The 9,386-nt window shown below is 39.2% G+C and overlaps 1 protein-coding gene and 1 pseudogene across 1 annotated transcript in view; both read right to left on the reverse strand.

Annotated features, from left to right (window-relative positions):
* Nucleotides 1-9,386, reverse strand: part of LOC125020299 — a 37,922-nt gene that overhangs the window by 25,017 nt on the left and 3,519 nt on the right. The window lies entirely within an intron of this gene.
* Nucleotides 2,032-5,661, reverse strand: LOC125019700 (annotated as a pseudogene).

Consider the following 9,386-nt stretch of genomic DNA (forward strand, 5'->3'; position numbering starts at 1 on the left):
AAACTGGTGTAATTTCTGAAATGCAAAACATATGACACTGATATTCAAGTATTTTTATCAATAAATTAAGTTATTAAATAAGTTCAGGAACCAGACCACATCACATCTCATTATATTTCCCACGTTTACCTATAAAACTATGTCCTAACCTTCTCTCTGTCTGTCTCAGGTCTCAACCCCCACCCTCCCCATCCCTCTCTTTCCTTTTCTTCCTCTTCCATCTTTCATTACAGGAACCAGGTTAACAAGGATCTGAAGCTTCCTGAGATGTGTCCCCACCCTGAGTCTCAATCCCTGGGTTCCTCTACCATCATGTTTACACATTCAGCCCTTCACTTCATTCCTCCCCTTCTCATCCCTCCATCCATTTCTCTCATGACCTGTCTACCAATAAACTAACTTTCATCAATTAAGACGTGGTCTTTGTTAGTGTGATCAGAATTTTGGAGCAACCCTGTGGAGGCTCTTTGTTCATGTTCAGTGTTGTTAGGACTCATCACTGGACTCCAGCTGTACAGTCATTAATTGATCTGATAAAAAATGTAATCACATTAGACAGGAGCCTTAACAAGAAAACTTTAAACAGTTTTCTGAAAGCAACAAGGAGCCAGTGAAAAGGAAGAGGGCTGATATGAGAAGGTCTATTTGATCCAGTTAGTAGTCTACCAGGAGCATTCTCCATAACCTGCAACCGACTGCTGGATGACTCACTAAGAGATGTAAAAAGTGTATTACAACAGTCAATACCAGACTGCATAAACATCTGTGATTCCTCATTTGAAGCTAAAGGTCAGCACATGCAAAAATATAAAGTAGAAGCAGCACAGCAGACTCCATGAGACCATGTCTTAGAATAGAAACAAACGTGGTCTCAGGAATCTAGTATCAGGAGTTTTTAGCAAAGTTGTTAGTGTATAAATGTAATTCATGTTTGTATTGTAAGACTTAAATAAAGTAAGTTTTAAATTCATGCTATACAATTCTGAATGGCCTAATGTTTATTGGGTGACATTCTGAGGTCGGGTACCATCAGTATGAAGTGGAATTAGTTTTTCCAATTAAATAATATATTTTATATTACTGACTCATTTGACATAGACCCATATTGATATAGTAGTTACATTTTTTGCACGCGTTTACAAAAGTAAAATGACGCGTTTCCACCGACAAGCATAACCACTGCTGATGGTTATAAGACGACAAGTCAAACGACTCCTGTGAAAAAATCTACTGAAGACCTGGATGTCTCGGTTTGATTACTCAGTAAAAGATGTGTTTCAGTTTCCTTCCACTAGAGGGCGACAACAACCGTAAACTGGTCACTGAGGTAAAACTCACTGTCAGGACATTTTCTCATCTTCAGGTATAATTGTAATAACTAATGACGACGATGATGATGATGATGTAAAAGACTCAGTTTCACCAAACATTAAAGGGAAGTGCAGCAAGAAAGAGAGAAAAACACAACTGTTTGTCATTTGTGGGAATTAGAATATTTGAATCAGATGATTTGTGAGTCGAAAATCAGTTATTTCATTAATCAAATGTTGGATAAAACAACAACAACAGACTTTGCTGAACACCAGACAAATGTTTTATGTGAGAGAGGAGCAGCTCCTGGAAACAAAACTGGTTTAAAAAAACAAGCAACAACAAGAAAACTGACTCACCAGGGAACACTGCTAGAAAAAAACTTCACTCTGTCTCAATATCAGGAGTTTATTGGGAGCACGGACACTTTAACTTCTCTCTGCATATTATTCTTGATATTCTTCTTGTGACATCATCAGAGCTGCAGCTATTTCTGCTTTTTGTCTGTAGGAACTGATTCCCATGAGTGATTCTAAATGCAGTTCTAATTATTTATATGTCAGTGTTGTGAGTTGCTCAGGTGATGAACTGCATCATGTCCAATGTGTCAAGTTCTGTTACCTGAGCTGGTGTATTTTGGACCTTAGCAGCAGACAAGTAGAGACAAGCAGCTTTAGATGAAGCAGAAACACATGATAAGATCTAGAGACACTTTCAGATTTTCACATTTGCTTTATTGGAAAGACTGTAATTATTTATTCACAGGTACAAATGTCTTTTCAACCTAAATCACAGTATGAACTAAAACCAGCTCAGCTCTTTTGGCATATAGACACTGAGCAATACAAAACTATTTGTATGGGGATTTAAAATGTAGACACTGTAAAACTATACTTTCTTAAGAAAAACACAAACATAAAAACACCCTAGTTTTAACAACACAATGTCAAAACATAGGAATGCAAAGAAGAAATGCTACAGAATTAGACACAACTTAATATAAACTTTGGAAAAAGGCAGTTTGACACATAGTAGTAGAAACACAGTGAGTGGAGAAACTCATGTACAACATTAATATATTTATCCCACAGTGGTGAAACCAGACCAACTGGATTAGAAAACAACATAATGTGAACGATTCCTCCTCAGTGATTAAACCACCATCACTACCTGGTTCCACTAGACTTCATTTGATCTGGTCTCTACCTGTAAACGTCACAATTACGATGAGTCTGTCCTACAAAAGAAAAGAACATGGTTTCAGTTATTCAGTATCAAGTTTATTTAGAGTTGATCTGGAATTCAGGTGCTAGGTTCCTGGATTCAGTCTCTCAGATAGTTCAATGTTGTTCTCACTATCTGTAAGGTCAGAAACAAACAGAGTTAAAGGTCAACTCATAGTCTGGAGAAATCATCAACAGTTTGTTAGATCAGATGAAACAGAATAAAATAAGTTTTACTTACCAGCTGGAGCCTTTTGGTCTGAAATGAAAAGTAAAGACAGGTCATTTCAGTTCCAGTTGTTAATGTCAGAATATCTTTCATCATCTTATCTCCAGTGAATATGATCCTAAATAAAATAATAAATCCACTCTGCTCTTCTGTTTAGTTCTCACTTGGTTTCTTTTCATCACTTATCTCCCTCATCATCATAGTATAGTCATGTTCTCCTGACTTCTCCTGACTCTGAGACTTACTCAGCTTTTACTGCTGGATGCTTCAAACTGTAGGATTCAACTCAAAGACTAAATCAAAGTAGCTCACCTTCTTTCTTTCTATGAACCATGAATCCAGCAGCTGCTGCAAAGACGACAACAACAACAACCACTGCAGAGATGATGATAATGATGATGATGATGACGGTGGTGGAGGTCATGTCATCAGGCTTCTCAACTGAACAAAGAACAGTCACCAAAGATTAAGAACAATCCAGATTAGATAAATTATCAACTAACCTGCAGGACAAGGCCTTAAATAACCAACTAACCACATGCATGTCCTCTTACCCCAGTTGGTTCTGATCTGTGTTTCATCCAGTTTGGTGATGATGTCGTCCTCCACACCAGAGAGATGAAACACACAGTCGTACCTCCTCCAGTCTTCAGGTGAGACTGATGAAATGTTCAGGTCAACATTCATCTGGAAGGATCCATCATGGTTGGGGAGGATCTCTCCATGTTCCACTCCTTCATGAATCTCCTCTCCATCTTTCCTCCAGAACATCATGGCTCTGTCAGGGTAGAAACCTGTAGCGTGGCAGCTGACTGGAGAGGAGGGAGTCTTCTGGAGGAGAGACACTGAGGGGACGTCTGGAGGGAGAGAGAATGTCAGTATCATGCTGCTGTAGCCGCTCTGTCTGCTGCTAAACAAAAAGTCTAGAGACCACTTCTTTCAGTTCTTTTTCTGGGGATCTTCATTGTGTAGATTATTATAGTAACAGAATAAGAAATATTAACATGTTGGGGATCCTCAAAGGATTCACTGTGTTCACTGAGATGTCACAGGTCATACGTACCTGTTCTCAACAGAGAGCTCTTCCCATACTGTAAATACATCTTCAACCACTTAGGACAAAGCTGAGTGTAGAAATGCTCAATGAATTTTATATTGTCTATGTCTGAATCCGATCTCAGTTTGGTGTAGATGAGCTCAGGTTTGAGAGCGATCCATTTTAATGTCTTCAGATCCAGAGAAATGAAGTCTTCTCCATCATAACCATACTTTAAGAAACCAGTGACCTCTCCAGTCTCTTCATCCCAGTCACAGCCTTCCATAAGCTGTAAAACGTGAACACCTAGAAGTTACACACAACAAAGATATGATGTATAATGAAAACCTCTGTATTTCACTGCTGTTCTCCAAGACTTGTGCTCTCATGAGTCAAGAGCATATAATCAGTGAACCTTTTCTTATTCTCACTGTAGATTCCTGCAATGACACTATGGCTCCATTACTTTCATTCATTCATTTCTCCAAACTTTCACATTTCAGAGGAGGAAAGAAACTAAATATTAATGTGAGCAGTCACAAACTATAAACATAAACTGATGTCAGTGGGTTGATGTGATGAGCTACTAGAACAGACTGACTATTGAGGACAGGTCATGACCAGAAGCTGGACTGAACCAGCTACATGGTCTGACCTCTGACCCTGCTCTGTCCCAGCCTCACCAACAGGAACCACACTACAAGAGTCTGTCCTCCACAAAGTTTAGAAGCAAACAACCATCAGACACGTGCTGGAGTACAGGCTACATGTGTTCAAGAGACACATAAATAAGGTTGATCATTTCTGTTCTGATCCATCCTTTCTACATCTAACACCTGAACTCTGTGGCTATGATCAGGAGTCAGTTTAGTTTCTGTTCTATGATCTATAATGATCTGAGGTCAGGTACCACACACAACACACAACATACTGTACCTTCACTTTGGTTGAAGATCTGCTTCAGACAGGACATTGCAAGTTTGAAGTTGTGAGGATAATCCACAAACATCGGTTAGTGTAGAACTCTAATTGATCAGGATCATTATCCAAAACTTTTTTCTCCCAGTCCAGTTTTACTTCAAATGTCTTGTTGATGCCATCACAGTACCCAGCCTGGACGCCATTAATCAATGCAACAGCCATAAACTCTGGAAGGTTTGAGACTCCAGAGGATCCAGTGATGAAATATTTCAGTGAGTGTTTCACTGTGGAACAAACAACATTTATAATGTGAGTGAAACATAATTAGACTCATCGTCACTAATATGGTAGATTTCTGTTAAAAGAAACTAGAAAAGGAAGAAAAGATGGTGAAGAATGTGAATGAGATCTTACCGGTTGATGAAACACGACAGAAGAGAAGCAACAAAAGCAAAGTTTTCATCTTGTTCTGTTTCTATAAAGACTTTAAACCAAGTCACCAGCTGCTTGGACTGATATGAATGTGTTTAACTGAAACCCGATGACTACATCTGTATTGGCTCTCCTAACCACAAAGTGGAAATAAAATCAAGTCAAACTGTTTTGGTTACTCACAAGTTAACATGAGACAGAGGATTAAAGTGATCTTTGACATTCCACTTTCTCACAGACCTTGCAGAGAGAATATTAGAAACTGATCATCAAGAAGATGACTGCTGAGCTGCCAATATGTCTTTTATAAACTAATCACTGATAAAGTTATACAGTGTTCTGAGTTGTTCATGTGAGGAACTGCATCATGTTCAATGTGTATAATTGTGTGTGTTACCTGAGCTGCTGTGTTTTGGACTTTAGCATCAGACAAGTAGAGACAGACGTCTTTAGATGAAGCAGCAGAGACACAGACACATGACAGGATGCAGAGACACGTTTATACTTTATGATTTACTTCACTGAAAATATTCTTATATAAACTGTTGATTATAGCAAAATAAAAGGCTGATAGTTCTGTGTTCACAGGTTAAATGTGTCAGCTGTCAGGTCAACCTTCATCACTGTATCAACTAAAAACAGCTCAGATGATGCGTTTATTGTCAACAGGATATTCATACATATTCATATTCAATATCAATATGCTATGTGTCATCACTGGCTGGTAACCTCATCATGTTTTTAGTTCTGCACAATGAAAATGTTGCTCTTTAAAGTGTAAATTTAAACAGTGGGACAAACAACAAATATAATATCAGTGCAAATGATATAATAAGAAATGTATAATAACAACTTCAAATAGCCTTTGCACATACCACTAGAAAAAGTTAAATGAATAAAAACGAAGATCAAGTCAAGATAACTCTTCTTAATTCTCAGTTGTGTCACTTCGTTTCTTCCTTATTTCTCTTCTGTAATTACTGAGGACTGTAAAACAGCGCCCCTCTAAATTCAACGTAACCAACGTGGTGAAATAGGTTATTGCACTGTTGTCCGAAGGGAAGCCAGGCAGAGTTGGCTTCCCTTGGTGAAAAGATGAAGAATAACAAACCAATCAGGTGAGGCTGCTGTCATGCCACTGCTCACCTGTGATTGGTCAGGACTGTGCCAAGCGACTCCATCCACCCTTTGGCTTCCCATTGAATAAAATAATGTGGGATTAGCAAGTTTGTGTTGACATTTCATTAGCAGCATGAGCAAGCGCAATAATGGAGGATTTAGATTATTTAAGAATTTTTTTTTTTTTTTTTTTTTTTTTTTTTACAAAACTGCCTCTACAGGAACAACTCAAAATAAATTATAACAGCAGGCCAATTCCTGAACTGAAACTTTGCATGAGAGGAAGTATGTCAGTAATGCGTGTAATTAGTGCACACTGTCTGGTTAGCTGGTAGCACTATGTCTCAGCGGCTATACTGTTGGCCATGTCTTCTTTTTGACAAAGATTCCTGCTCGCTGAATAATCCTTGGGTCACTGCAGGATTCACCAACCTTGCCAACCTGTCCCGGGCAATGGAAAGGCACAGTAAATCAAAAAGTGTGAAATGCAGTGTGTGTGCATGTTTTCTTGGCTTTTATGATGTCAGCTTGGATAGGGATGCAAAAGCCATTAAAACAGTTGTGCATGAGTGGACCAGCGTGTTATTCATCTACTGCCATGCTCATAAGCTAAATTTGGTTTTAGCACAGATCTGGATGACTGTCACAATTTTCTTGCACTCATGTAAAACATCTGCATTACTGTGTGGAGTGGATCAGGCTGTGCGTGTACCAGGGGGTTCTGCTGTGAGGTGGAACTTTAAAAGCAGCGTGGTACATGCCATCCATGAAGGACACACATCGCTCTGTGTTGCTTTTGACAGAATAATGACAGAGCCGGGATGAGACAAGGAGACCACTGCACAGAGTGCGGCCTTGAAGCAAAAACTTTGACTTCACCTTCCTTCTCGGGGTCTTTCAGCCACAACAACCAACGAGACATCTACTGGCATTTATGATGACATAGTCCAGGCAGGCGGTGAACCTCTGCCCCAAACATAAACAACAATGCCTCGACTGGAAGGCCCTGGGGCAGGGAGTGAGCCAGCACCAAGAAGATGACGAGGACACTGTTTCATCTTTCCCACGTCTTTACTTCCAGATTGTTGACGACATAATATTGCACGAGACACAGAGATTTGCAGATATGAAGCATCTGAGTTTGTTTGTTTGTGATGGATCTACAAACTACACTACACTACAAACTGCTGCAGCTCATGGTCATGATACCGGCCACCAGCACATCAGCAGAGCGCTCATTTTCTTGTGTTAAAAGGGTAAAAGATATCTGAGAAATACATGTGGACAGAGCAGACTTGTCAAATTAGCCAAGATATCTACTGGGAAACTTTCTGTCCTGGATATTGAGCACTTTGCCACCATGAGAGACAAGTGAATGGCATTCCTCTTCAAACTGGGTGAGTAAAATGCAGACCTCTTCTTCTGTCCCTTGCTGGTTATTGAACTGCTGATTTAGCTATGCATGTAATTTTTAATGTGGTTATATTTCTGTAGATCCTCGTTTGACCCAATTAAGCTGCATGTGTCACTCCCCTAAAGTTATTGTTGTGGCTGCTTACACTGAGAAAATTAACACGACGGACAGAGGCCTTCCTGCCCTGTTTATAGTCACTGGTGGGCTACTGTGTTTTTGTGTTTTTTTTTTGGTAATGCAGTATAATGAACATTTGGCCTATGAAACGACAAGGCAATGTGCAAAGCTGTGGTTGTCTTCTGATTACGTTTACGAATGAATGCTGCTTTTATCACTGCACTGTGTACTAAGCTGCGGTTGTGCATTTGAGTGGGCGGTTGAGTAGATAAGTTATTTAAGTCAAGTCAAGGGGACAATGCATGTGTGTGAATGTGAGGGCGAGAGAAAGGGCGTGTGTTCAAAGTTAACTAAGAAGTGTAAAAGGAAAATGTTAACTGGGCGCTCTAGCTCATTCCTTAACATGAAATAGCGACATACTGCAACTTTTTTCTGTCCCCCACCTCCTAAAAAGTATATACGCCACTGTTTATAATGTCTGTAAAGACATAAATAAAACATAATCACACATATGACGCATCTAGTGAGCAGATCAAAATGTTCAAGTTGCAGTTAAAGCGTTTTATTCGTATTATTAGTTGAACTGTAAGTGAATATAAACTTCTGCAGCAGATCTGTGGAACAAAGTTGAGTGGAGAGTATTTAAAGAAAAAAAAAGACGAAGAATGTGGATGTGATCTTACCTGATGATGAAACGTGACACAAGAGAAACAGCAAAACTAACTTTATCATCTTATTTCACATGTGGTCTGGACTCCATCTGGATGAGAACAGATGGCAACTTCCACGTCTGAGCGATGAAACCCATGCGGAAGTGTAAAAAACTGCAGTTCATCAAGTGGCCACTTGAGGCTCCAAAAGGCAGCAAATCCCCATAGACCCCACGTTCAAAGCCCAACTCTGCAGCATGATTAAATATGTTTACAGCCTGACAAAGAACAAAAGATACCAAGGCACTCATCTTAAAAAAAAAGCAAAATGGTTTTAATAGATTATGGGCAAGACATAAAAGGAAACACTCAACGGGTTTCATTAGGAAGTGACCGCAAGGAAAATGTGATAAAAGACGTGAATCTGATAAAGTCAAGAAAACAAGAAAGGGACAACCTTACAAATGAATGGCAAAGCAACAGCCAACATAGCATTACAGTACGTAAGGTACACAGAGAAAATACATGATTTACAGGAAATGTAACATCTACATCCTGGAAACTTATATTTTTGGTTACACTGAAAGCAGCCTGACAACTGACAGCCGGGTAGATTCTGGAGGTGCTGGCAGATAGTTATGGACAATTTTATCTTTCAGAGTCGGTGCTTGTTTAAAACTGAATGTAACACTTACCAAGGATTTCAGAAAACCAGGACTTGTGGATTACTATATCAGATAGGTCCGACTATTGCAGCACCGTGAAATGTAAGAATGACACTCAGGAGGCAAAATTTTAAATATGAAAGTAATGCAGGATTTAGTTAGAAAAAAAAAATAACAACAGATTGATTACAACAGAATAAACACACACACACACACACACATATATATATATATGTGTGTGTGTGTGTGTATACATACTATGATATCAG

The sequence above is a fragment of the Mugil cephalus genome, chromosome 14, assembly GCF_022458985.1.
Source record: "Mugil cephalus isolate CIBA_MC_2020 chromosome 14, CIBA_Mcephalus_1.1, whole genome shotgun sequence".
Classification (NCBI taxonomy): Eukaryota; Metazoa; Chordata; class Actinopteri; order Mugiliformes; family Mugilidae; genus Mugil; species Mugil cephalus.